This window comes from Leptonychotes weddellii, chromosome 14 (assembly GCF_054177405.1).
Source record: "Leptonychotes weddellii isolate Sample4059 chromosome 14, ASM5417740v2, whole genome shotgun sequence".
NCBI lineage: Eukaryota > Metazoa > Chordata > Mammalia > Carnivora > Phocidae > Leptonychotes > Leptonychotes weddellii.
Genome location: NC_138382.1, coordinates 25,332,790 through 25,343,654, shown reverse-complemented (window position 1 = coordinate 25,343,654; position 10,865 = coordinate 25,332,790).

Genomic DNA, 10,865 nt, shown 5'->3' with positions numbered 1-10,865 from the left:
CAATAATAAAAAAAAAAGACAGTCACGAGCAACCCATTTCCTGGAGAATGTCCCTGCTTCATGGTTGGTGAGAAAGGGAGGAGAAAAGAGCAAGTTAATCATCATGAGTCTGGGAAGCCCCCAGGGAAAAAAGGTATTTCTGTTATTTACTTCCCAGTATTTACTTGCAGGACAATAAATCCAAGTCCCAAGGCGACCAGGAGAATCAGCAGTGGCAACAGCTGTACCAGACAGAGCCACCCTTTTTATATGATGAACACCTGGCGAGGTCGCTTTCCAGTGATTTCCTGCAACTCTTACCAGATTCCAGGCTGGAGAAGACTAGGGAAGGGACGGGAAGGGCAGACTGAGGGAGGGGAGCAGGAGGGGAGATGCCTCAGCCCCTGGAGAGATGAACTGCCATCTGGAACAGGATGGAAGAAACAGGCAGAAGAGGTTCACCGCAGCTCAAGAAGTGCCCAGAGCCACGGCCACCCCAGGTGATCCACCCACCTGGGCAGGAGGTCCTTCTACCCTCCCCAGCCCCAGTCCCAAGGCCAGCGTCTTTTCTCACCATGGAAACCAAGCAGCATTCAGTTCATCAATGGGAAGAAAATCCTTCCTGCAGTTTAGTGAAGAGACACCCATGCTGAAGAGCTCTCCAGATGGACACTGGCTGTGGCGGGTGGTGGGGAGAGGGTTTTGAAATCTGAATCCCGGGGCACCGCACGCACCAAACACTTCACAATACGTAAGGCCGCAGAGCGACTGATGTCTTCTGATGGGAACCTAGAGGGGACAGAAGCCACACCGGGGACAACACACTCCTCCAGGGGTCTGCTTGAGGGGTGTCTGGGGTGGGAGTGGGAGCCAGGGATCTCTCCTTGCCTGCCACCCCATCCACAGGGTGCGCGCACCCAGGCCAGGCACTGCGTGCGTGCATGTGGTCACTCTGTTCACTCGTTCAGCCAGTGTTTATCAAGTGCCTGGATGAGCCCGGTGATTTCGCAGCCTTTTCCAGGCCGATCTTGAGATGAGCCAGGTTCTCCTTGCAGGACCTGGGCCCCACAGCCCGGGAGGATGGGGTTGTAGGTCAGGGGCCACCCAGCTGCTCCCTGATTGCCAGGTGGGTAAGGAATGGGGCCGCTACCCCCGTGACCTCAGTGCGCTGAGGGCCATAAGGATGTAGGTCATATTTTCCAAGTGTAAAAAAGAGTAAATTTAAGCTAAAAAATAATATATATATATATTTATTTATTAGGCTCCACTTTTGGGTCGAAGAGGCAATCTTGGAGAAGTAGTTTGGGTGATGAAAATATTTTGTTTTTCAAATGTTTGGATGGTTTATGAGGACTGTTGGTGAGGATATTTGAAATTAGGACCCTCTAGCAAATTTCTTACTATGTGGGATAAAAGACTTGTGGGAAGGACATTAGAACCATGGGAAGTGAAGGAAAAATTGTAATTCTGGGGGCAGAATCCTTGTTTGTAATATTTCCATAGCATATTCATTGCCGGATAGGAAAATTGACCTTATTTTGTGTATGAGCATTAGTTGAAGTGATTAATAACTAATAATAGTTAACATCTATTGAACTCTTGTTCTGTGCCAGATATGATCTTAGTCACTTTGCATATATAGTCTTATTTAATTCTTGCAGCAACCGTCTGGGATGGGTGCTCTTATCACTCCCGGAGGTAAGACACTCCCCCAGAGTTTCTCGGTTTGTGACTGGCAGAACCTAAAATCAAACTCCGGAAATCTGCCTCACTCTGTTTTAATTTATGGAGGAAACAGGCCATCGACAGGGCCTGGAGAAGGTAACTGACAGCCCATTGTGATAAAAACTTGGCTTGGAGGCAGCGCAGCCTGCTCCGAGTCCCCTGTTACTGCTGCTCAGTGGGTGATGTGGACCAAGTCACCTCCCTGCCCCACAGCCCAGGCCCCTCTCCCTCATTCACTCTGCATCTTTCTCCCACTTGGAAGAAGCGCCGCTCACCGCACGCTAGCAAAGGGGGCCTGCTGGGTGGCTACACACGTACGTGGCTTTGGAGGCGGCAAGCTGAGTGCAGCAAGGTCAAGCCCCAAGAGCAGCACCCAGTGTGGTCTGGGGTTGAGAGCAAATTCTCGAAGTCCCCTGTGACAACAGAACATGCCAACCAACAGGAGGACTGGTCACCACCAGGCTGCATCTAGAAGGATACATGCCAGAGAGCTCTTCAGGTGGAAGCCAAAGGCCCTCTAGGCAGATGCCCCTGGACTCAGGGAGGCATGGCAGGGGATGAGCCACCTCCCGCTGTGTGGCGTGGCCACAGTGCGGTGAGAATGTGGGCACTCCCAGCTGAGGCTAGAGACCAAGGGCGTGTCGGGAAAGGCCTCGAATGCCATGTCCAGGGCTTGGCCAAGCTGTCTGTGAGGAGCCTGCTGGCCTCGGAATCACAGCAGAAGAGCAGCACACTCTAAGCTGTGCGTATGGTTAACGCATGGCAGCGTGTGAACCCTGCAGGGGTCTGGAGAGAAATGCAGAGTGGGAAAGCTGAGGTAGTTCTTTCCCAGTTCCCTGCATGTAAACCCACATCTAGTAAAATTCTGATAAAGGCTAACTAGGGATTAGATTTCAACACCAGACTACAGTTTCCTTTTGTTGTTGTATTTTAAAAAAAGTGATTGCCTTTAAGGAAATGTACAAATGGCTTGGGAAGTGCTTGACCTATTTAAAAGAGCAAACTATTTCTGAGTGCTTCAATTTCCTGGGTGAAAGCAACAGGGGCATCCACAAGGACTTTCCCTGGTTATTGCAGCAGGCTTGCCCAGGGTGCCCCGGCAATGCTCTGCTGTCATGAATATGCACCGCTCCATTTGGAAACTAAAGACTGCATGGCTACATCTTCTAACATATCATTTCCCTAAATCTCTGTGTGCCCCCCTCCCAGTCCATATCAATGCAATTTAATTCTAATCTCCGGCCAATTTCATTTTAGTACAATAAAAACTAATGAGACTTAGTGGCTTGCCATTGAGGTTCTGCTGAAAGTTTCATCTGGGAAAAGATGCAGAAGATAAAGCTTTTGATCATCTTTGAGCGCGCCCTTGCCTGCAGGCGGCCGTGGTGGTCTGGACTTCTGCGTTTATAGGACTCGCCCTCCCGTCCTGGTCTTCTCGAGCTAAGCCATGGCCCCATCTGCTGTGCCTCTGGTTTTAGAGCCTGCAACTGAAGCACGAGAAATGTTACATTTGTTCCCTGATGCCCACCCCTCGTTTTAGTTTTGTTTTTTTTTTTTTTCCTTTCTATTCCCAGAGGGGGACCATCTATTTTTGGTTTAGATAAATGATTCATCGTCTATTGCCGTGGACTTCCTTTTATGATCGATTAGTTTGAGGCTGTCAGCGCTGCTTCAAAGCTATCATGTATCTTTCACACCCTTCTACCCTATAATTTATAAGCACTGTGGGTTTCAAGAAAAAGAAAAAAAAAAAAAAAAACAAAGAAACTCTCCAGTACTTTTATTAGCCACCGAAATGCATTAGGGTGCACGCGCTTTGAACTGCACAGAAGAAGACAACCATGCCTGTAATTGGAATAACTCACATCGGTCCCCTCTCAGCTCCGTTTAATAACCTCTGCATTGTTTTATCCCCAGGATTTATCGATGACCTGCGGTAGCCCTCTCCCAGGTCCCGGCCCACTGGGGTGTTTGTGGGGAAAGGGCAATGCGCGTGGCCCACTCCCTGACCCGAGCCGCCCCATAAATCAGGGCCTGCCTTCGTCTGTGATGGTGAGCCAGATGGCAGCTGTTGTTGGAGGGGCTCAACAGGAATCAGGGCCTGTGATCTTTCCTGTTGCTAACAGGCCTGATTTTTTATGGCTGTCAGCATCCTTGGAATGGCTGAGGGAGGCACACAGGGAGGCAGGGGGCAGGGGCCTGGTGGCTCTAGATCTCTGCTTTCTTCTACCAAGGGGGCAAGCCACAAAGGTCTTTCTCTCTTCCTCACTGGCCAGGGGGCTCGGCCTCACAGTCTGTTTCTGAAGAAGTTTCCTAGAGTGTGCAAGTGGCAAAGCTAAACGTAACCAAACGCCTTCTAGAAAGGAAAATGGCGGTCAGCTTCCCTTTGTCGTTGATACATAGACCCTGAGCATCACCTTACGTGGAAGATGAGTGGCCCTTTCTGTTGGAGTAATGTCTAAAACTCAGTAGTTTCTTAAAACACAATCTTGTTTTCCCAAATGCCTTTTATATGGAAATAAAAGCAATTACTTAAAGCTACTTGGTGGGTCCGACATTTGGATTTTTTGCTTTTCCAGAGTGAATGGATAGAAAATTCAGGAAGGATGTAAGGGTAAAGGATGAAAAGCAAGGAGCTTGCCAGACTAAAGAAAGAAACCCCAGCCAGTTCTGAGGTACCTGATTAGGGGGTGTTAGCTGCAGAGATCCGGTCATTAAGGTGGAGTCGGACCACAGTGGGTGTACCAGCCTGAACACCAGCGTGGAGTAAACAGTTTATTAACAGTCCTTGTGTGGTCCAACAGCCTGCCTCCAACAGACACAACCTCCCAGCAAGAACAGAGCCGGCCACAGGGCAGAGCTGTGTGGTCAACACCAAACAGAGCCTATGGAAGCCCGGAGGAGATAGTAATAGAACCCCAGATGCAGCCAGGTGGTTTCTAGCACAGGAGAGTGCATCTATTTATTTATTTCTGTAGGGCTTGAAGCTAGCCTCACACCATAGGGACGCTAAGCTTACAGATAAAGCAGACATACCCAAAAAATCACATGCAGAAAGTTCCAGGGGACATCCAGGTTCTGAGAAACACCGTGGGTCCACTGAGACTCTTGGCTGTGACAGTATTTGCTGTGGTGGGATTTAGCCTGCAGCCAAATGTCCATTTCTCAGGTTCTGAGTCCAATCACAGATGTGCAAGTGGACCACAGTTCCATTCCCATTTGGGATCGTCTGTAGGCCAGTGGATCTGACAACCACGACTCTCATAATCTCTAGAGGCCTTGCTTGTTCAAGAAGCAAAATTACCAAAACAGCCTCAGGGACAGTTTACCAGTTTACCAGGGCATGTTCAAGACAGGCTGGCTGGAAAAAAGCCATTCAGATGTTTCCCCCAAAGGGCAGGTGCTCTGCTTTTCCCCAGACCAATCAGGGAAGGGCCCGGGGTTGTTGTCAAGGGGGTCAGGCCACAGGTTAGAGCTTCCTGACTAATACAGCCAGCAGGTAGGTGGGTGCATGGGTCGTGTGTGGTATTCTTTTCTCGGAGTTGGGGCTTTTGGCTTTCTGAGATGCCTGTGAGATGGGCTATTGACTCATGATGTAAAAATGGTGGTGAGACCCTGCCTTCAGCCTTTCCTTCTTCTGGGCTGACCTAAGCAGAGGCAGTAGAGGGTGCAAACAGAGACAGACATTTTTTACTCTGCCATGATTCAACTGCTCTGACCAGGGCTCAGTTTGGCTCCGTCCCACTGTAAAGCTTTCAGGATGTATGTATGACCCACATGCTTCTATTAGGCTTTCTGGGGAGTGTAGAGCCCTGCAAGCTCCTTCCCACCATGAAGGAAGTTCCCACACCACAGGCACCAACATGGCGGCCATAGTGAGAGTCCCGGGAACCTGAATAGATAAAAGCCCCATCGTGGTGGGCGGAAGAATGGCCCCCGAAGATGTCCATGTCCTAATCCTTGGAACCTGGGAATATGTTACCCAAATGACAAAAGGGGCTTTGCAGGTGTGATGAAGTTAAGGCTCTCAAGATGCGGACGTTATTCTGGTGGGCCCAACATAATCACTAGAGTCCTTAAAAGGCAGAGAGGAGGCAAGAGTGTCAGAGCAGGTGTAACAGTGGAAGCAGAGGTGGGAGTGATGTGATTGCTGGCCGAAGGGGCCACGAGCCAAGGAAGGTGGCTGCCTCTAGAAGCTGGAAAAACAAGGAAACAGATTCTCCCCTAGAGCCTTCGGAAGGAACACAGCCCTGCCAACACCTTGATTTTAGTCTAGTAAGACTCATTTTGTACTTATGGTGTCCAAAACTGGAAGATAATAAATTTGTGTTGTTTCAACCTTCTAAGTTTGCAGTGACAAACTTGTGACAGCAGCAACAATAAACAAGTATGCTCATCATTTTTGTGTCTTTCCATGTGTTAAGCTCATTTTTAAAAAGGACTTGTTTCCCCTCATACAAACTCTCGGCCCCTCCTGTGATTTGACACCAATGGGATTCTGAACAACTCTGATCGGGTGAGAAGTGATGAATTGAGGGCTTAGAGTAAAGAATTTGTTGTCTGAGAACAGACCCAATAGCTACTCTAACAATCAGAACAAATAAGTCATTCATATGAGAGCCAGGGTCAAGAACCAGCAAAGACAAACAAGGGAGCTAGTCAGAGACTCAACCGGGGAGTCCACTTTCATTCTGGGGTAAATTTGCTGGCACAGAAGTATTTTCCCCTCAGGCATCTCTGTCTTATAGGCCTGGGGCAGTGCCCGGGAAAGAAGTGTTTAAGGTATTTTTCCTAATTATTAAATCTGACTTAAGTAAACATACACATGCAAATACATACACAATTTCGTCCTTGTTGAATTTCATTCCACATCTGATATATTGACCTTGGCTTTGTATAAGCTGTTGGATAGGAAGACAGTATTTCATAGTGGTTCGAGCATGGGCTATGGAGTCAGAGAACTGGGTATGCATAAATGGCCTCTCTTCACATTCATGGTTGACCATGGGTGGTTCCTCACCATCCCTGAATCCACATTGTCCCCATGTAAAAGGGGGCTAATCCTGGTCCCTGTGTCACAGCATCATTGAAAATATTAAATGACATTGATGTCCCTGGGTCCTTATCACAGTATTCAGCACATGGGCACATAGCTGGTGCTCTACAAATCTAAACTAGTTGTTATTTTAATAATTATATTTGATGGAACTAAGTGTGCAGTTTAATTACTCATTTAACAAAGCTCATACTCTGACCCAGAAGTGATGAAGTCAGCAACGATAAAAAGAGCAAACATTTATCGGTCATTTGCTATGTGCCAGATACTCTTTGAAACACTTTATGCATGAAGTAATGGAAGCTCAGGGAGTTTGAGTAACTTGCCCAGGTCACCTGGTTAGTCAGCAGTAGAACTTGGATTCAAACCCAAGCAGTCCGAGCTTAAAGCCTGACTAACCACTTTGCCATGCTGACTTTCAAGGGATACCCACTCCAGGCTGATGCCATGATTCCTCTAACCATGGGATGACCAGCAGATTCACCTCTGCTCCCGATTTTCTTATGTCTTGTAGGGTCAGTGAGGTGCCGTGGGCATTTTCCTTAAGATTAAATGATGCTGATTACTATCTTGGAGATGCCATGCAATTAAAATCTTGGCTTCCCAGTAGAATATGGGAGGAGATGTGGAGGAGGGTAAATGTTTAGCCAGGTGAGCTTGAAGCAAGTCTTCCAGGCATCTCTCCAGCATTGTGGCCAGGGCAATCCCCATGACTGCTAGTGATAGTTTAGGAATGATTCACTTGGAACTGTCTTCTGGGTGCTCACCTTTAGTGGGTAGTCATTTCCATGATTACGAACAAGAATGTACTTTCCAGGATTCTGGAACATGTGGCTGGCTTCCTTAAGAAAGCAGTAAGGGAACCATCTAAAAAAAATCCAGGAAAAGTAGAAATCGGGAAAAATGGGCAATACCAAATATTGTAGATATCAGAGAACAAAGTTATCAGGAATACTCAGGGAAAAAAAAAAAAAATCCCAGAAAAGAGAAAGTGTCACGTTCCAAACACTAAGAAAAGAAGTGAATCAAATGAATCAATTTCCAGGTTTTGATGGAAGCTGAAGTAGAGAGATTCCAGGGTGAGGTGGGGAATTGGGCTCAATGCTATCAACACCCCACAGGTGACCAGGATTTCCTCCACTCAAAATAGCAGCTGCTCCATCAGACAGGGAGGTAGACTATTTCTGGATAGTTTCCACACCAGCTGAATCCTGCCTCCCCTTGCAGTCCCAATTGCTCGAGGAGTTCTTTTCTTCCTCTCCTGCCACTGTCTCTCCCTCCTCTTTCCTTCTGCTCCTCTTCCTCCACATTCCCTGGTCAGATTTCTGGCTAAAGGGATCATTTACTTCCAAGAGGATACAAAGCAAATGGCCTGGCTTAGAAGCTGTAAGTGTGATTTAATGCCACTTGTCACCTTCATCTGGTGGCAGCACACAGAGAAGCATGGCAAAGACAAGAATCTTCTACTGAAGGAGGCAACATTTAAGAATAATTTTTTTTCTGCATACTTTGAATTTATTTAATTTTTAAAAAGATTTTATTTATTTATTTGGGAGAGAGAGAGAGCAAGAGAGGGGTGAAGGGCAGAGGGAGAAGCAGACTCCCCACTGAGCAGGAAGCCCCATGCAGGGCTCCATCCCAGGACTCCAGGATCATGACCTGAGCCAAAGACAGACTCTTAACCGACTGAGCCACCCAGGCGCCTCATACTTTGAATTTAAAGCTGACAAGTTTTATTTTCATAAAATAAAATAAAGTAAAATAAAATAAAGTGAGTTCCTAGTGTGATTGGGCTGCCCGCGGGGTTTGAGAAACACACAGCGTGATTTAGTTAAATCTTGTGCCTTGCTTCCGGAGCGGGGAGCCCACAGATTCCATTGCACAACAATAATATTTCAGTCGTGGCTTGTGAACCCTGGTGGGTGCTGTTGCTATGAATATTATTGCTGTTGGATTATTTTGTGTGGAGGCCTGGGTTTTGTTGGTATTTTCAGACTCTTATCTCAGCTTGCACATGTTTGAAATACCAGCAAGAGCTGACTGGGGAACGTGAGGTTGTGTGGGCTCTGGAACTGCAGTAAAACAAGCTGTCTTGTCGTCCTCGTCCGTTTCGTTGCAGATTTGGAGAGTCAGCAAATGTTGTCTCAGAAAAAGCAGACAGGACTGGGTGCAAGCAGGGGCCCTTGGGAAGAGGGGAAAACCTAATGGAACAATGAAACAATGGAGGCCCAGGAGGAGCCAAACTAACAAAAAGGACAGAGAAAAATGAATGATAGAATAAATCCAGCAAAGGTGACTTTACACCCTCTTAAGCCCTTCTTGCAAATATGCTACTCAGTACATCATTCGTTCATTCATGTCCCTCCCCCCACCCTCATCATCACTCTCAGGAAAGATTTAGAGACAATGGATCATCAAAAATAAAAGTAATAGCGTGAATGGAATGAATGAGGGGAACATACGGGAGGCAAATGAAGGCATGAAGCTAACAGGGGAGTTAGACAAAGGAGCATTGCTCTTTCCAGTTTAATACAATCAAATCCCAGAGTGCATCTGGTTGTTGGCTTATGTTTTTCACTTACTAAAAAAAATAAGATAAAAGCAACCACTTTGCTTATTTCCATATTCCTCACTTCCATGTAAATAGTAGAGGGATTAGGAAATAAGAGTGGTAAACTCTGTAGATGGAGGAATGAAGGGAATTGGCAAGCGGTGGGAATCAGATGGTGATCAACCAAGGACGGCTGAGAGAGGGGGGCTCCAAAGGGTGTAACATTGCGGAGAGGGAGAAGCCCTGTCCGCGCGCTCCAGCGTCCCAAGCAACTTTCATCAGAAGGATCCATAGTCAGTGAAATGCTCTTTTGGCTTCTGTCTCCCTATTAGTCTATCAGTTTATCCCTAGGGCAGTTTCTAACCCATAGTAGATGGTCCATAAGCGTTTGTTGGACTCGGGTCTAAGAGCCATGAATGGAAGAACAAGTACAAGGAAAACATGTGTGAGATAGAGATGATGAAAAATAGTAGTAAGGGACAAAAGGAAAGAGAGGTCTTTCAGGTGTTGTTTTGAATCTTTTCCGACCCTTCTAGAATGGAGTGCCCCTCTTGTGCGTTTCCCCAACACCATGCACTTCCTTCATTCACTGCAGTGTGTGGTCGCTTAAGTCTGTGCCTGCCTGTTTCTCTTTCCCAGTGGACTGTATGCTTTGAGCAGATGGCCAGTGTGCCCATCTGGCTCATTATGGTGTTCTAGAATCTAGCACGGTGCCTGGCTTATTTAGTTGTTGAGATATATATATATATATATATATATATATATATATATATTTTTTTTTTTTTTAAGATTTTATTGTTACTGATTTGAGAGAGAGAGAGAACATGCATGAGAGAGAGATCACACTGGTAGGGGGAGGGGCAGAGGGAGGAAGTAGATTCCCCGTTGAGCAGGGAGCCTGAGGCAGGGCTCGATCCCAGGACCCCGGGATCTCAACCCTAGCTGAAGGCAGAAGCTTAACTGACTGAGACACCCAGGCGCCCTTATTATTTTGAATGAATAAGAAATGAGACCAAAGTGAAAGGAAGAATCTCATGAAGAAATAAGGAAATTTGTTTTTAAAATGACCAAGGGCATAAAAAGATGTTTAGGCACCTCTGGATGAAGAAATTTAATTTGAAAAAAAAAAAAAAGGCTCTTTAGTGAAAAGCAGGAAAGGAGGCTATGATAGTAAAGATAATGTGATATGATCTAGAATTTTGATTTCTTTATAAAATGAAGTTAATCATCACTACCTCCTTTTTATAAGGGTTAAATGACACTGTGTGTAAAGTGTTGGGTATTCATTGGCCTCTACAATTAAGTCTGTTAGGTTGAAAGAAATAGAAGCCCAGTTGGAAGTTATTTATGAGAAAGAAAGGGGAGGTTGTTTTACTGGTTTGTGTACCCAAGCCAAGAGGAAGGCAGGGAGGGGGCAGTGTAAGTACTATGGCAACCCCAGATGCCCTTGGTGGGTTTGACTCATCCTTTCCTACTCCAGCGGTCTCCACAAACCTGCCACGGTGGCCACCAGCAGCTCCAGACTCCTAGCAACAGTTTCACAGATAAAGAGGG